The 19,663-nt window shown below is 36.6% G+C and overlaps 1 long non-coding RNA gene across 1 annotated transcript; it reads right to left on the minus strand.

Annotated features, from left to right (window-relative positions):
• Positions 1-11,668: 11,668 nt before the first annotated feature.
• LOC111061124 lies at positions 11,669-18,801 on the minus strand. The gene is made up of 3 exons (XR_005573594.1): positions 18,255-18,801; positions 12,615-12,819; positions 11,669-11,931 (listed from the first exon to the last, which is right to left on the minus strand). It is a non-coding gene; the product is annotated as an uncharacterized LOC111061124 (long non-coding RNA).
• Positions 18,802-19,663: the final 862 nt, after the last annotated feature.

Consider the following 19,663-nt stretch of genomic DNA (forward strand, 5'->3'; position numbering starts at 1 on the left):
TCACGCCTGGTTTTCCCAGTCATTCATTGCTTTCTGACGAGTTATATCACATTTTTAAGAACCAATAGTTCAAACTTATTCAAGTTCAGCTGAGGTATTGATTCATATTTTTATGGTCTTATACAAGAGCTACATTTCAAAACAAAGCGAGTGAAATGAATTCTGTTCAGCTTTCAACGTATTTAGTGGCATCAATATATATACTGGTAACATATATTGTTACAATTCCTCCAGAGCGCAAGGCTCGCATGGTCATTAGGCCGCTCCTATGCTCGACCGACCATAGGCTTTTTTACGTGAGTGCGTATGCACCATCCTGACCATACGCATCCATACATCAGTTTTTCTGACTCACAAATTGGACGCCTTTACAGATTGTTTAATTGTAGCTTATTATCTTCGTGAACGAAAGATTAAAAGGCGTAGATATCAAGTTCACCCGATGGTCGCTCAAAGAGCATTTCAAAGGGAATTTAGTACCATATTATATAAATCATTGCTTGGGGATGAAGATACACATTTTTCAACTACCTCAGAATGTCCATCAGAAATTTTGATGAGTTATTTCGAGCTTGTATCACCATTGGGAATACTTGCAGTCACTTTAAGCTACGGATCAAATAAATGTAGATAATAATAATATATAATTTTTCCAATAAAAATTTAGAATTGATTGAAGAAATGGATAGAATTGAGTGGGGGTAATGATCGAGTAGTAAGTACAGTCCTGTTCGGCTCCTTAAAGTTTCGTAGTTTTCGATGGGTTTTTGAAGTTAACTTATTCATTATTCGGTACTATCGTCTTCAGTTTTTTCTTGTGCGTGCAGTGGTGTATTCCGTTACTCAACTGGACTCATCTGTGCGTGAGTATACACTTTTTTTGTATGTCGGGCACGCCAAGAAATCTTAGATCTAGACTTCGTTCCGATTCTACTAACAGAGTTTTGAGCCCCTTATCTTTGAACTTTGCACGACCTGATAAGACCATGGCTCCGAAAGCAGATCCCGTCGCTGCTGATGTTTTCATCAATAGGATACTATCGAACAATGATTTTATCGATACCTTGGTATCGAAGATTACTGATCGACTCAAAGGTTTTATCGATGAGGCAATTTCAACTGCGCTTAAAATCACTAGAGAGGAGATCTCAGATCTAGCGGCGAGCGTATCTGCTCTCAAAAAGCGGGTGATAAAACTCGAGTCTGATTTTCAACATCGCACCGACGATATAGAACAGTATCAGCGATGTACGAGTCTGAGGGTTTTCGGGATACGGGAAAGACCAAATGAGGACACCGATCAACTGGTCCTTGATATTTTCAAGACTAAGCTGCAGCTTGATGACTTTTCTCTGGAACGAATCCAGCGCTCGCACAGAGTCGGAAAGAGGCAGCCTCCGGATGCGAGCGGCACAGTGCGTCCTAGACCAATCATTGTGCGCTTTTCTGGCTACAGGGAGCGTCGGCGAGTGTTCGAAAGGAAGAAGATGCTGAAGGGGTCCAATATCACAATAAAAGAGGATCTAACAATGCTTCGATTGCAGGTCTACAAGGCAGCAGCGGCGAAATTTGGCTTTTCCAAAGTGTGGTCCAGTGATGGAATTGTGAAATGGGTTGAGGGAGAGGGTGAAGGAAAGCGGATTCGTTCCGCTGTTAGGCTCTCTGATCTCGATTAGCTACTATTGTTGGGTTTTCAACACCCTCTTCACGTTGACTGTAATGTACTCTGTATTCATGAATATTTATTTGAAATATTAAGACTTTGCAAATTAATTTATTCTTAAAGATATTACAGTATATTCTAGGATGTAAGTTAATAATTTTTCATAATTTATTATTCAAACTTTTTGTTCATTTATTTACTATTTATAACTATTTTGAGTAATAGATACTGTTGCAATGATTGGTGTTATGTCTCCAATGTCATGCATATTCCGTGAAGTCTTCTAAAACTTTTTTCCCTTTAATACCGTACCGTTATAATGAAGTTGAAAATATGTTATGAATGACTTTCCAATTATACTGATCATATAATGATGTATAATTACATAAATATATTCATCAGGTGTATATACGATAGATAAAAATCAGGTTATAATTGGATTTGGCTTTTCCAATGCTATCACTCTATATTTTCCCTGATTTGCATAAATAGCATTTCTTAGCGACCAGTATACAATTGTTGCTTTTTAGTTATTGCTCTATGATTAATTACTGTGGATCTGTAGCTTATAGTTTCTCATGTTGAATTGCAGCATATTTTATATTCTTTCCTGTCGAATCTGAAGTACTTAGTCTATACATTGTATTAATGGTATTATATTATTGAATTTCAACTGTTCCGTTATATTTCACACTATAGTTTCCGCTTGTTTATCGTCTATACGTCTATAGCTTACTATGAACTGGAAAGAAGTAATTATTATTACCCAATACTATTTAAAAATACAAGCTTCTTTAGTCCATATAGGAGTCGGACTTTTACCCCACTAATTGAAATAATAGTAATGATAATGTTTGTGTTTGATGATGAATGCTTGTTAGAGTGTTGTGTGTGCATGTGTTGCTCGCTGGTTGTGTTGTGCTGGCCTTCGTCTCGCTGCTGCCGCGGTCTCGTCGCGGCCGGTCGCCGTGGTTCCTGACCAGCCCGCCTCTCCGGGCCAGCATGCTCCGTCCGTTCGGTCTGCCCTCTGTCAAGCTCTCTCACACTCCAACGGCTTGTTAAAGGTTGCCCACATCAATGCCCAATCGCTACCGTGTCATATTGATGAGGTTAGGACAATATTTGATAGTAGCTTGTTGGATCTTGTCCTGGTATCAGAAACTTGGCTGAAACCACATATAAGTGATAAATGTGTCGAATTGACAGGTTACTCTCTGTTTAGAAATGACCGTCTCCATAAGGGAGGAGGAGGTGTGGCAGTCTATGTCAGATCTCATTTTCCAGTTACCATTCTACATGTGTCTGATAGCATGATTGCTAATCAGATTGAGTTTATGTTCTTGAATGTTTCTGTAAGAGGGGTTCACTTGCTTGTATGTGTTTGTTATAAGGCTCCTGACATTGGTTCTATTAGAGAATTTGAAAAATCTTTATTAGACCTGATGACTGGTTTCAAGCATGTTATTGTCATGGGTGATTTTAATACCAATCTACTTGATTTATCTTCTGTGAATAGATCTAATTTTGTTTCTATGTTCAATTGCTGTAATATGTCTATTTTACCTATGCAGGCAACGCATCACACGGCGACTGCTGAGACCTGGCTGGATGTGGCTGCTGTTGGTGATGCAAGTTTAGTTGCTCACCATGGACAACTATCTGTCCCTGGAATTTCTAAACATGATTTAATATTTTGTGCCTACCGACTGCATCCTCCAAAACCCAAACAGGAGTTCATCACCTACAGGAATTACAGATATCTTGATATGATTTCTCTTCTGTTGGATGCTGCCTCAATCCCATGGTATGAAGTTGTCCTAACTGCCAACGTGGATGAAATGATTGAAAAATTGAATACTTTTTTGTTGGTCCTATATGACACACATGCTCCTTTAGTTACCAGGAGAGTTAACAAGAAACCTGCTCCTTGGTTTGGTCCAGAGATTCGTGAGATGCAGAAAGTGAGAGACTCTGTCTTCCGTAGAGCCAAACGTTCTAAATCAGCAGCTGACTGGGCAGAATACAAACGACTGAGAAATAAAACTCAGCAGGAGATCAGGAATGCCAAGGTGAGGTTCTATTACCAGTCACTCTCACAACGGCAGCCTACTAGAACTCTTTGGTCAAAGTTGAAAAATCTTGGTATTGGTAAGTCACAAATTAAACATAATATTCCTTTCATCTTGGATGATATCAATAGACATTTCACCAATGTGCCTGTTGATCTGACTGGTGCTCATGACTACCTTAATGCTCTTTCGGCTACTCCTCGTGCTGCTCCTGATCAGCGGTTCTCTTTTGCTCCTGTCACTGAAACTGATGTATTCAGAGTGGTTACAGAGATGTCAAGCAATGCCGTAGGAGTTGATTGTGTTCCAATTAAATTTCTAAAAGATACCCTACCTTTTACCCTGTCTGTTCTCACCATAATTTTTAATGAATCTTTGGCTTCTTCAACTTTTCCAATGATTTGGAAGTCAGCTTTGGTTTCTCCTCTCCCTAAATGTCCTTCCATAAAATCATTTTCTGACTTGAGGACAATCAGCATTCTCCCTGCTCTGTCCAAGTGCCTAGAAAAGCTTGTACATCAACAGTTCTCTGCTTTCCTTCAAAGTTTCCAGCTACTTTCCATTTATCAATCTGGATTCCGCTCAAGACATAGTACCACAACCGCATTGCTGAAAGTTACAGAGGATATAAGGTCTGCTATGGATAGAGGACAGGCAACTATACTCACACTATTTGATTTTTCAAAAGCTTTTGATTGCGTTTACCATCCCCTACTCCTTCTGAAATTGAAAAATCATGGCTTTGAAGAGATTTGTGTCAAATGGGTCGAATCCTATCTATCTTATCGCCGGCAGTGTGTCAGAGCCAATAATGAGATGTCATCATGGAGAGATGTTACCCGCGGAGTCCCTCAAGGCTCAGTACTTGGGCCTCTGCTGTTCTCTATTTACATTGATGACATCACCAAGTGTATAAAAAACAGTAGGTGTCATCTCTACGCTGACGATTTGCAAATCTATAGACATTTTGCTGTTGCTGACTCTGATGCATGTGTGGAGCTGATGAACGCTGACATTGATGCTATAAGTAGCTGGGCATATAATCATGGCTTGAAATTGAATGAGGGGAAAACGAATAGCATCATTGTTGCTCACAGCCGTTTGCAGACAAGACTCCAGGTGCAAAATGTTCCAAAGCTGACATTGAATGGTGTTGAGCTGGAATACCAGGACAGGGTTAAAAATCTAGGTCTCATTATAAATAAAACTCTGTCATGGATTGACCAGGTGGAACTTGTCTGCAAAAGAATATTCTCCTGCATTTACAGTTTGAAAAGGTTTGCCCTATTTCTACCACAGAATATAAAAATCATGCTGGTCAAAACTCTCGTTATGCCTCATTTTCATTATTGTGACACTGTAATAAATGACATGACTGTGGAGCTCTCAGACAGATTGCAGCGAGCTCAAAACTATTGCATAAGATTCATTTTTAATTTAAGGCGATTTGACCATGTTTCAATTTTCTATAATGAGCTATCACTTTTAAAATTAACTGAGCTCCGTACCTTGCACATCCTAACACTCCTTCATTCCATAATTAAAACGAAATCCCCTTCCTATCTGTCTGAGAGCTTTAAGTTTCTGTCTGAGGTCAGTGTGCGAGCAACTCGTCGTGGGGACTCACTGCTGTCTTTTCCTATATACAGGACAGCAACTTTCGAAAAGTCGTTTACCATCACGGCATGCAGACATTGGAACAATCTTCCCGATGAGATTAGGAGTATTGAAGGACGTGCTCGCTTTGGGGTGGAGGTCAGGCGGCTGTTATTGGCGGGTCTGCGGAGGTAGTGCGATGGTGGCTAGTTGCAATGCAATTTGTGGGCTGTGTGAATGTTGTATGAATGATTTTTGCTGAATTTTCTTTGTATCAACGTTCTTCCTATATTATTAACTTGAACTTATTTATTATTATTATTTAGTTATTTTGTAATTTATTGATTTACTTAATTTACTTTTGCACCAGACAAAAATGGTTGATTTATATTTACAATTTTATGCATTATTCTTAGTTTCATATTGTTATAGTTCTTTTGTATTGTTTCTTATTGTAATGTATTATTATTTGCCTGTAAGGTTGAGTGGTAGAAAGGACTTTCTAGTCCTAACTCCGCCTAATAAAGAGTATTTTCATAGAAAAACTCTGAATTCAAATATGACACCATTAATTGAATTCATTCATTATGCTATTCAATTCAATATCAGCTGATTGTAGGGCAGAGGTGTCAGCACATTGGTTATGTTGCGATCGGGCTACTGATCAGTACAGCTCTGAAAGCTTCTATTTGCTTCAATAGCGCGTCAGTCGACCGATGGAACGAGCTTGACCGATGGTCTTCGTACGCAGTGTAAAACGCATGGTCCTAACCGTGCGCATGCGTGCCGTCAGTCCTGCTCTGTACGGATACATGAAATATCTATGTACAAGACAAGCGCGACTGACGTACGCACTGACGGTCGGTCGAGCTCTGTAACCGGCCTTACGCTTTGCGTACGCTCTGCTGACGCATGTCAGCCGCCACTTTTTTACGTCAGGGCGGGCAAGCCGCGTTTTATTATCAACTTCAACAACCTAGAACGCGTAAAAATGGTGATAGAGATATTGTGATTTCAGATTCAGATTCAGCGTCTCTAAATTAGTTGAATGACTCGCTCTCAAAAAAAATCAAAATTGAAGAAGTTTTGGTTCTATTGGATACTAAGCCATTCTATATGTACAGTACTCAACATTTTTCGAATGTTTTTTCAAAGTTTCATTTAAAAAACTGTCCTATGCTTTGGAGTTAATCTTAATACAATAACATAGGCCTACTTTGTTATTGCATTGAGGTAAAAGTAATAGTCCATTAATAAATGTACTATTATTACAGTACTTGATCAATAACATCTTGCTCTGAATCAAATTCTAAGAACTATTATTCATAATGGGCCATATGAATAAAGTTGAGCATTTGCTTATACTTCTAAAATATTGAGCCATTTTCTATGAATAAACGTAAGCAAAACCTTTTGCTCATGCTCATCAAAAGAATAGTTTGAGCATTTGCTCAAAAGTATAAACTTATGCTCAAAATGATTGATTCTGTAAAATACCTAGGCATCATGATAGATTCTCGACTAAGGTGGGAGCCACATATGTCTTATGTTTGTAATAGATTAAGGAAAACATTTAAACCCTTATTTTGCAGTATAAGAAAATTGTAAAAATATGTCTGAATAGACCAATTAGATATCCCACTAACCTAATCTGTGAAGAATTCAAAGTTCTAAGCCTTGAGGATTTATATAAATTGAACTTATTAAAATATTTATTTAAACGACCAGTGACTCCTGAACATGGATATACAACTCGTGGTCAAGCCAGAGAGAAACTGTATGAGCCGAGATGTGTAACTGCATCTGCGGCTGGTCATGCAGCCTTTCAGGGTCCTCGTTTATTTAATGTTTTACCTTTCGATATTTCTAGAGAGTCCTCCTTATCGATTTTCTGTAGAAGGTTAAGACTTAATTCTGTAAACTAGGCTATATAAACTAAGCATTGTAATCAATTTGTTTCTTTTTGTGCAAGATGTGTATTTTTGTTTAGATTGCTTAATGGCATAAGATAATACTATTTATGTAAGTAGCTCTATATAGTACTTGAAGCAGGCCTCGTCCTCGACGCAGGCCTAGCCTAATGAGGAGTGCACTTGACATTTCTTATGTTATTATGCTTTGTAAAATCTTACAATGAAGTGAATAAAAGTTATTATTATTATTATTATTAAAATTGTATAAGTAAACTAGAGAATTTGCTCAACTTTTGAAGCAAATGCTTCAAAAAAGGTGAGTCTAGTCTGAAGCAGCTTTTCACCTTTTGCTTATAGTAAAATGGCTCAACTAATTTGTGTGAGTAAGAGAGAGAACTATACCAGATACGATCACAAACAATAGTTGAGAACTATTAAACTCTTTTTAGATTCAACCATGATTTATATCACCATTATTCCAACAAAAGAATAAATACAAAAGATACCAATCCGATATAAAGATAGCTATCACAGAATAGGAAATAGGCATTTGAGAAGATGAGAGTGTAGACGATTATAAGAAGGCTATTGAGATTATAAGATTATGCTGAAGATTATTATAGAGATGACATTTTTCACGCTATTTCAAAATTCAGAACTCAACTAACCTAAAACTCAATTCATAGAGAACATTATCGGGGCACCGAGCTTCGCTCGTTATTTTTATTTATTGATAAACAGAACACAATTCTCTAAAATGATCGTGTTTATATTTCACAGCTGGCTATATGTCAGCTTATGAATTTCGGGAATGCGATGTTTTGATTTTCCACAGAATCACTCGCTCACTTTTTACTATCCACAGACGACGAAAGTCTCAGCTGTTTCAGACAAGGATGAATTATCCTTTTAATGTCATTCAGCGAGTTTTCCCAAGGATGAGACCTAGTGCAATCGAATTTTTATATCATAAACCTACTATGTTCCAAATTTCGTGAAAATCGTTAGAGCCGTTTTCGAGATCCGTTGAACATAAATAACCAGATATAAAAATATAAACAGATATACAGAAATTGCTCGTTTAATATAATGGGATATGATATGATATTCATGATAGAGAAAAGAGCAGACGACCAAACACAAGCGGTGTCTATACTTGCATATTTAGCGCTAACCTTTCGCTATAATACGAAGTTAGGCCACAAAGGCGAATCAGCTGATGAAAAATCTTCAAGGAACGTGAGCATTTGCTCCAGAGTTAAGGAGCATAAGGTAAGAGTATAAGGTAAAGCTTATTCATATAAAAATGAGCAAATGCTTATGCTTCTACCTAATGCTCATCAGCAAAACCTTATGCTCCATGCTCACGAGCATATGCTCTGTTTTTACTCATATGGACCCATGTGTATGTGGCTTCAAATAATTCTGAGAAGTTTCCCATGATTTTTATGTTATCATTGTTAGTTGACTTCATTCATACTTTATATTTCCGTTTCCTCTGATTATTTTTATTATTCTGAAATATAGGAGCTTCGATCTAATTGGAACAATAGATCTTTTGAAATAATATACATGGTATTATTTACTACTACGAATGTCGGCTAGCAGTCGGCTAGATGTTTGCGTTTAAATCCAACAATTCTTCGTAATGTATGTTTCATTCAAAATAAGTTTATTCTCAGTCAGTTTGTCACAATTGAGTCGCTTAGTGCCTCAGCTATATGTTTTCAGTTTTTAGGTTTTTGTTGTCAGCAGTTAGCACTATTGTAGAGCTATCCAACACAATAGTCTAGCTCTTTGAAGTAGCGATATTCGACATCAAACTAACGAAAATGAATTGTTATGCAACACAGTATTCAAAGTAATTCTTATGATTGTTCTGCCGGTTTTGGAATTATTGGTGTTCTTTCATCTCATGTTATATTCTGGAGGCAAATACAATACTTATTCTATATGCTGTATACTTATTCTATATGCTATTAATGTACTGAAATCACTTCACTTATATGGGCTTTAATAAAAACAATATAAAAACTTGTAGTACCCTTTAAAAAGTTTCAACTTGAAAATGACCTATGGTCGAAACTAGTCGTTAAAATATTTTCAAGTTTTCAATAAAGGGTAGGCCTACTACAAGTTTTTATATTGTTTTTATTAATTGATGTACTGTATATATACTGTAAATTAATAAAAGAATTGAAATAGTACGATTTTTCAAACAAACAATAACGTTCTTTGAATGATTATAGAACAATTAAAAAAATCACTATACATTTCGGGGCTTTTTTCTATCCCGTCTTCAGGTACAAATACGAAATAAATAAACATCAGTATTGACTAATTCAAGAAAAATATTGAAACAATGTTCATAACTCGACAATGATGTTCATTTATTTTCAATCTTCACCTGGAGGTGGGAGTTAGTCCTGGAATTTATAGTGCTTTCAATTGATTTTAATGGTTTTATAATATTAGAGATTTATTGTATTTTAAAAAGAAATAAAAGGTCTTTTTGAAAAAGCTGTACTATTTCCTCATCTTTGTATTATCTCTATTAGTTATTAACCGAATTATTTATTTATTACCGCCGATGAATAATTGTGATTTTTATAATAATTGCTGACATCTGGTATTACAAAAAACTTTGAAAATTTGAAATCAGAACTTTCCTTTCACGATTAATTGCCAAGTTGCCCAAGCCTCGAAGATTGCTGAGTACAAATTGATGTCCCTCGTCAGTGAGACGCTGTCGATACGAACAAGTGTGCACTGAATTGCAATTGGCTGCCAACAGAAATTCGCTCCACTACTTGTAAAAACGCAACTGGCTAGCGTCGCAAATGTGCATCGAGCCTAACGTAACTTTTCACTTGTCCGATACGATTGTCAGACGAACAGTCTTCTAGTAAAAAAAATATAGCACACCATCGATAACCCACCATACAAACCTGACTTAGCCACTAGTAACTTATACCTTTTACCCAAATTCGAGACATAACTTTGAGAGCAGAGCTTCCAAACTAACGAGGAGCTCCAAAACAATGTCACAGCCTACTTAAACTCATTTTGCGGCAGCATTTTATGAAAAGGGGTTTGACAGGCTGGTCCACTGGTATGACAAATGCATCAACCTTCACGGCAATTACGTTGGAGAATAATCATCCTTTTGGTATTACAGCTCGATGTGAGCTTCAACATAGAGAAAAAATAGCATAAGGCGGATTTCACACCAAAGCTGGGCCGGGCCGAGCCGAGCCGAGCGGATCGGCCGAGCGGAATCTGCCTGCGTTCGCACTGAAGCCGATTCGCTCAGTAATACAAATATTGCGCAACTCACTATATGCGAAGATCGAACTAAACTGAAAGAAGGCAGAATCCGCTTGGCCGAAAACGCTCGAGTTGGGCGTCAAGCAGACTGCACAAATCCTCGGCTTGGTCCGGCGTTGATTTGAATGCTCCCGACTAAATCCTGCATAGCTAGCGCGCACGCGGATTCCGCTAGACTCTAATAAAGGATGGCCACTAACGATAGGACATGCATGATGAACATGTGTGTACACACATGTCGTCATACATTGTTCAAGTTAGTCAAACAATTAAAAAAAAAAAGATTGGGGAAGAATAATTAAAAAAAAACAAAGTGAAAAAGGGTAGCTTACCTCTTTGAACCCCCCTGTTGGTTGGGGGAGCTTTGAGTCGAACATCGTACTCATGAATGTGTTGAAAACCAGAATTCACCCACAGTATCCCTGCTTGACATAGGTGGCGACTAAAAGGGACCCCAAGGCAACTCCATAAGTTGCCTTGCCTTCAAACCCCATGCCTTCATGGATCTGCCCCATTAGGGCAGTTTCGGAGGGACAAAAAGAAAAACCCAAGAGACCAGAGATGGGTGAATCTCCAGCAACAAATGTGGGTCAAGAGGCTGACCAGGTGCCCTAGAGGCAATTTGGCGACCCCTCCTTCAGCGGAAGGACCTACAAAAAAGCCAGGAGTGGAACTCACGTAGGTCACGAGTTTGTGGGTGGAGAGGCCAAAACTCACCACTGCTCAAAGAAGGGCGGCCATTCAGGCCAGGCAACACTTCTTGGGAGAGGTGAGGCTTTTGACCTGCAGAGTTTTGAAGGGGCAAAAAGAAAAACCCAAGAGACCAGAGATGGGTGAAACTCCAGGTACAAATGTGGATCAAGAGGCTGCGTCAAGGGTGGCCGGGCGCTCTAGAGGCAGCTTAGCCACCCCTTCCTCAGTGGAAGGACCTTCGACGAAGGCCAGGAGTGGAACTCACGTAGGTCGCGAGGACTAATCAGTCTGAAGAGACTGCCAAGCATATCACACTGGATTGCGACAAGCAACCAGGTGATGAATGGGATGTTAGCATAGGGGAAAACTCCTGGTTCTTGTAAAGGACACAGGTATTGGTTTGCCTAACTAATATACTACTTGGGAACACAATAAGCTTCGGTTGACGTGTGGGGTTATTTGAACCTTTGGATCCTTGAATCCGTCCCTTCAAAAATCATAATCATCATACCTGTTTAAAAATTTCAGTCCTGCTTCCACATATTGGTCGAGTCGCTGGCCCAGCCTGGTAAGCTTGGCTGCGTTGGTCCATGGCTGCGTCCACACTGCGTGCCAAATCAAGGCCAGCGGTAGCCAGTGACATATCCATGATAGAAATTGAAAATATCAACTGGAATGAATACGATAAAAATCAATAACAAAATATCACAAAACTGATTAATAGCAATTAGGCCTATAGCCTAATTCAATCACTCAGAAAAAACAGCAAATGAGACAACAAAGCAGGAAACAGAACGCATTAGTAGAGAAGTGTGGATGAGTGGTTTGCCAGAACTGGCCTTGGTTGGCCTTCGTTGGGCTGGCCTCCGCTCGTAAAAAATCGGAGCGATAGCCAAAGAAGGCCAGCGCTGGCAAACCAGCCATCCACACATTGGCCGACGCTGGCCCACGTTGGGCCAATATATAGGTGCGGCATAATAATATAACATTGAATCAATCAATCAATCAGCAACAGATAATCATGTTGGCACCTGCTTCCAGGAGTGGCATTGGACAGACAGACTGAGCTGGAATACCAATAATACATCATTATGTCATAAACCATAAGTGTGGCGGACCCAAACCCACTATATTGTCTCCACCTGGACATCAGAAATAACTAGATGAGAACAAAATATGAAATTAAAACATAATAAAAAATAGAAACGAATACAAATTAAAATAGAATATGAAACAAAAATAAATACGAGGAATAATAATAGAGTAAGAAAAATTATTTGAAAACAAGAATGAGGATTAATTGACTATTAATTTTAAAAAATTACTTGCGAAAGCTGAACTAACTACACTCACCAGAGTTTTGTAATGTCTGATAAATGTCCCTTGAAGTTTTAATATTTTTTTTATAGTCAACTTTTATCCACGAATTAAATATAGTAAACAAAATGGAAGATATACTTCAGGAGGCAGAATTACGATTTTTTAGCACTTTCCTTTACTACTCAACCTCGATTTACTTTTGTGCACACACCCTAAATAATGAATCAATATTTCGTTCCTGTAACATAAATTAAGAGCATTACAAGTTTTCAATAGGAAGCAATACTTTTCATTCAGTAATTAATCTATATTTTATAAGAACTATGAGTTGAAACAAGGTTATCAATATTATATGTGCAGGTTTAGTGAATTTAAAATAAAAAGGCATGCCACTTTGGTAAAAAATTGATAATGAACATTGAATGATGAAAGTATTAGAGCTGCTCTGAAGAATAGTAATTACAGCAGAATTTCGAGGTACTAGGTCAAAGCTTAGAGTTGAACTTTGGGTTTGTTCATTTACAATGGGTAGTTCCATTGTCAGTCATCATATCAGCAGTGATCATGCTATTTCGCCATTGCTTGCTACAATTTGATTAGTACAAATTGAGTTGATTCGGAACTAGCTGACTGAATCCATGAAGATTTTTTGCCTGTTCTGAAATTTTGGGCATAGCCTATCGCTTACTTTTTGTTTCACATGTCAAAAAGTTCAAAGACTGTCAGGAAACATAATATGCTGGCAATGAAGCCAAATACAGCATAGTAAAAACGATGCAATACAGATATGTATTGTATGTATTACCGTCTGAAATAGAATTATTGTATCTTGTATCAATACCACAGAATCTCAAAAGATTTTTACTAGTAGTTCTGTGAACAGTAGACCTCACGCAGTATTCTCATCCACAAGTACCTGATTGAAACTATAGAACTTATGGAGATACAGCTATAGACTGGCTTCTCCACAAATCTGTGTAATCACTTGTCAGCTGATTTATGATAAATAATTCTATAGTCTGATTTTTACTCTAACATTGGCGTATGAAGGAGGCTCCTTTTTCCTTTTATATTATCCTTGAAATGCAAAATTTCTAAAAACGATGTATAGACGTCGACGCGCAATTAAAAAAGGAACATACCTGTCAAATTTCATGGAAAACTATTACCGCGTTTCGCCGTAAATGCACAACATATAAACATTTAAACATTAAGAGAAATGCCAAACCGTCGACTTGAATCTTTAGACCTCACTTCGCTCGGTCAATAATTATTTTTATCGTCTATCGTTGCTGAAATTGATGCTCTAATGAGACTTAGGCTTGTGCATGGATAGAATACAATATAATATGATGCATAAGAGAGATAATGATGAGAAATGGATGAACTTTAGTTTCAGGAATATTCTGAACGACTGTGAAGTGAATTTCAAGAATATAAATTGGAGTTAATTTGACTGACCATGAGTGGTCACCCTTTCAATAGGAGTACCAAGTGCAAGTCTCAAATAAAATATTTGAAAATCTGATTTGATGTGATCTGATCATAATAGCTAGAGCACGCCATGGTATACACATCTACAAAATATATTTTGAACAGGTTTCTTCCACATTTTTAATTGACTTTTAATTGAGGAAGCATTGGAAATGTAATAACTATGGATTAGTGCAGAAATGAAGCATAGAAGATGCAAGTAATAGCTTACAATTACTTTCCATTTTCTACAATGATAGGTTCAAGATGCTAATAGTTGAGAATTGCTCTATGCAAGATGGTATAACACCATTTTAATTTCAATTATCAACATTTTTATGATTTTTATGAGTGTATCTTAATTTTGAATATCTCAAGTTACCAAAGTACTGAAGGAATAATTTCAGTAGATAATTAAAATGCCATAACTGCATATTTTCATGAAATTTGGAAGAATATTCATATCAGAAAATTTTTTAATATGAGATTGCATCTAATTGAGTATGGAATGATACCCTTCTTGGATCAAGCAATTCTCTTATACAATAATATGTTAATAGAAAGCATCTTTTACATAAGAAGAAGAAGGAAAATCATTAGACAATAATTCTGTCCTTACAAAATTAACAATCAACAGAGCATTGAACAGTTGTAACATGAATTGAGTAATCTATAGGTGAAGCATAGAATATGCATGTAACACAGTTTCTTTTCATTATCTTTTCTATATTAAAAACACAATTTTTACATTCATTAGTATTTTTCTCATCATTTCTATTTCCATTTTCATTTTTTAGTATTTTTTTTTAATTTATTCGATCTTTTTCATTTTTTTATTTTATTTTTTATTTGTATTTTTTTGTAGTAAATCTTTTGTCTTTTTTATCTTTTTTCTTTTATTTTATTTTTTGTAATTTTTTATTTCATTTTTTTATTTGTATTTTTTTCCTAGTAAATCTGTTTTCGTATTTTTTATTCTATTATATTTTTTTTTAATTTTTCATTTTTTTGTTATTTGTAATTTTTTCTAGTAAATCTTTTTTAACTTTTTTTGTAAATCTTTCTTTTATTTTTCCATTGGATTTGACAATAGCTTGAAGATGCTATGTAGTTGAATTGCTCCATGCAAAAGGGGCATTAGACCATTTTTATCCAATTATCAACATTCTGTGATTTCTATGTGTAAACTTTAAATTTTGAATAGCTAAAGTGACCAAAAAGCACTGAAGGAATAATTTCAGTAGATAATTTATATGCCATAAATGCATATTTATATGAAATTTAGAAGAACATTATTATCAAAATAGTGTTTAAACATAAGATTGCAACTATTAGATGGTCTGATACACTTCTTGTATGAAACAATTCAATCATCTAATACAATTATAAGTTGATAAGAAGCATCTCTACAAGTAAAAATGGTAGGTAAATCAATACAAAATGACTACCTTTACAAGATTAACAATCAAAAGTCTAATAGAGAAGCATGAAAGATGCATGTCATCCAGTGACTATAATTTCTGTAATTTCTATAAGTTTGGTATTAAATACAAAATGTATGCATTGAAGATGTGTGTGAATGTAGCACATTTACATTTTTAATTCTTTTACGAGTGAAAATTATATTCAATAGTGGCAACTTTGTAGATGTGTATAGCATAGCGAGGAGCTCAGGTTTAACTGAACTAGATAAAAATAACTATTTTCTGTTGATAGAAAAAATACAACTGGCAAACAGATTCCAAATGGAGAAAACTCTAGGATTGCAAAAATGATAGAGATCAAGTGCTTTATAAGAGCTTCTGCAAGCATTCGGTACTGCTTTTGGATGGGTGACCGCTTCAAAAATGTTTTCATCCAAGTATTCCTTGCGAATATTGTAATTATATTATACACCAAATATCGTGAATATTATTAATCCACCAAAAACTCGGTGATTTGTAAACTATCAAAAATGAGGGCTCATTCATTTCTCAACATCATCCTTAAGATTGACTAGCCCAAGGACCAAGACACAAAAGGCGTATTTCAGAAGAGTCGGCACGACTCGACAGAAGAGGAAGCTCTCCGATTGGCTGATTCTTGATACCTCAAATCAATTAGCCAATCGGAGAGCTTCCTGTCCTGTCGAGCCATGCCGACTCGTCTGAAAAACGCCTCATGTGTCTCGGCCCTAAAGGTGGCATCTGGATCTCGGTATTAACTTCTATAATATAGCTTTCTATATTTATATTCTATAGCTATTCTATATATTTAATCGTTTCAATACTACAGCTTTTACTTTCCTTGCCCTATTACCACAGGTAAGGAAAGTATTGCTTTCCAATAAAAATTAAGGTACCCCAATTTCCAAATTTCTATACGTTTCAAGGTCCCCTGAGTCCAAAAAGTGGTTTTTGGGTATTGGTCTGTGTGTGTGTGTGTGTGTGTGTGTGTGTGTGTGTGTGTGTGTGTGTGCGTCTGTGTAGCCTACACGATATACTCAGATCTTTGAATAGTAGACTTGAGATGCGCGTGATCAGTTTATCAATTAACGGCAAGGAAAGTTGTATGAGTGAGCCACACAAGAATTTTTAGTATAAAGACTAATTGAGCCAATTTTTACTTTCCTTGCCCTATTACCATAGGTAAGGAAAGTATTGCTTTCCGAAAAAAATTAAGGTACCCCAATTTCCAAATTTCTATACGTTTCAAGGTCCCTGAGTCCAAAAAGGTGGTTTTTGGGTATTGGTCTGTGTGTGTGTGAGTGTGTGTGTGTGTGTGTACACGATATAGGCCTACTCAGATCTTTGAATAGTAGACTTGAGATGCGCGTGAACACTAGCGTCAGTTTATCAATTAAATCGCACCCTCTAGACATCAGATCAACGTGCAGGTCCCCATGAAGATCGCTGTTCCTGAAATACTAAGGAGAAATCACATTGTTCCTCAGCACCTTGTTTTGGAATCATTGTATGTCATTGATGTTGCTGTCTTTGGTACACTACCGAAGTTGTAAACCATACGTCTATACTGGCTTCAATATCTGTTTGTACAGGAGTACTTTGTTTCTGATTGAAAAGTTGGAGAATCTTCCGCTCAGCCAATAAAGATTCTTTCCAAGATCTTCTCTCTTCTTCTTGGCGTGAGCCTTCAGCGAAGCTTCACGTCCAAGGTCATCATACCCAGATACTTTGCATCGTTAGCAACTTGGTTGTACCATATCCATTTTTTTGGAAAACTTGGAGCTATTTTTAAAATTCAACTATTTTTTGAAAATTTAACACTTCTAGGAACTCACTAAAACACAATATTTTCTTAGCGAAGATGGCATACGGTATTTTTTTTTAATTACAGTGCTGTATTTGGCTTCATTGCCAGCGTATCATGTTTTCCCTGGCAGTCTTCTGACTGTGAGACAAAAAGTAAGCGATAGACTATGCCCAAGATTCTAGAAAAGGCAAGAGATCTGCATGGATACAGTCAATTACTTCCGAAACAAACAGTCAACAAGTTCAGTATCAACTGAATTCGTACTAATAAGATTGTAGCAAGCATGAGCGGCGCATGCCTGTTTGGACAGAGTTATTGGGTTTAACAGTTAGTTAGTTAATAAATAATAATGATTCGGCATCAAGTGATTCAGAGCTTTTACCCAACACGGTTTAAATTACAAATTCACACTTTCTTTTAGTTATTGTACTTTCACTACTTTCGATAATTTACCAAGAAAGTAATATGCATAAATATATGTGATTAAACTCATTAGGGTACTTATTAAAATCAACTACAAAGTAATTTTAATATAGGCTACTAAGAAAGACTATTATTGGGTGAAGAAATTAACTTACTGTACTAAAGCAAAGCTTTCAGGCCATGAAGGGCTCATTGCAAAGATTGACTGTTTATCACATAATAATGTCTGCGAGTTGTTAGTGCTAACATATAATAATCCATAACTTCATTGAAACTATAGTAGTAAAATCTATTTTTTGATATAATATAATGTGAAATCATTTCTCTTATAAAAAATTGAAATAAGCTGCCATAAGGCATGCTTCCCAAATTATAACCTACAAGTTACTCAGCGTTTTCAAAGTTGAAAAACTAGGTTATGATAGATCAATTTCTAATTCAGATTAGAGATTTTTAATTTCTTCAACTTTCAACTTATAGTTACAGAAAAATATAAGTTGAAGTCATAAAATGTGTAAAACTCACCTCACATAGTCTTAGAAGTCGGAAGTTGGTTTCCACTTGGTACGTCTATAATGTACGTTAGACGGAAAACGAAACGTGCGAAAGCCTTTGGCATCATTGTAACAATAATTTGGTGCAGAGCAACCCCTATAAGTGTTATTTTATTAAAATTACAGTGGCAAAACTAGCAAATTCATAGCATAGTCAATGTAAACACGAATGAAGAAAGAAGGAAAGTCTAAAAGAAAATGGCGATTGCATGTGCCTTCGTCATCGTCACTGCCTTCTGATAAGAAGCAAAGTTACCACTTGCCAACACAGAACTGGACGGTGGCGCTGATGAGCATAGCATGTCTGGTCACAACACTTCTTGTAAAGTAGATTCTACATTGTAAAAGTTGACCGACAATCAATGTTCTCGAAATAAAGCCCACATTCACAGAGTATTTTGCAGAGATGATACAGATCACAAAGTAGAAGGAATACTTTTTCTTTCTTCTCTGTGTACAGATATAATAGACCTTTCTTACAATGTTCACGTTATTGTTGAGGACAATATAGAAATACAAATAACTAGTAGTTCTGCGAACAGTAGACCTCGCTCATGAATAGCCGACAACTTTCAAACTAATGAGAAGGGCCATAAAAAAAGTACAGTATATTGTGAAGATTTATCCATGTCAACTATTATTTTCTCCATTGAGAATGCTAAAGACATTGTTTCCAGGGACACCAGACTTATAAATGTCTCTCAAGGAGGTACCTTCATATCATCCACATATTTACAATATTACAAATTTTCCAACAATTAATTATAAGGAATCGGTCAACAGGCAATCTAGACGATGAATCGTCTCACAGACGATAGTGAGACGGAAATGATTCTAAATAACATGGGTTTGTTGTTGACAATGACAGAAGGTTGCTAATAATGTTTTTCATGAAAAGTGGATTCAATGTTATGGCGGCTTGTTATGTCTATGCAGAATGTTCATGCTCACAAGTCGGTTTCCGATCTCATACTAAAGTGAAAACAAGAGCTAACTAAGCTGTGATGTCTCCGGCCGGTTCGGTAGGTCTAGAAACTATTCATCTATGAAACAGGGAAATATCGTGTTGAAAAGGGAAGAAATGGTACAATCAAGTGAGAAGTTTTCTTCAATTAATAAATACAGTATGATTTGGAGCGGCTCAGACGTTTCAAGGTTCACAGCTGACAACTCTTGTCCTCTATCGATAGCATTCTAACGATACCATTCATTCAATACAGCACATTTTAGAGCGGCACAATTTATATTAAAACCGGAGGTCTTATCAAAAATCGTTACACATACGTTTCTGCGCCTTGTTTCAAAGAACTTGCATACCAAATTTCATCCAAATCGGACAATAACTGCGACTGTAACTGCGGTACAAACAAACAAACAGAC

Source organism: Nilaparvata lugens, unplaced genomic scaffold (genome assembly GCF_014356525.2).
Source record: "Nilaparvata lugens isolate BPH unplaced genomic scaffold, ASM1435652v1 scaffold2840, whole genome shotgun sequence".
Classification (NCBI taxonomy): Eukaryota; Metazoa; Arthropoda; class Insecta; order Hemiptera; family Delphacidae; genus Nilaparvata; species Nilaparvata lugens.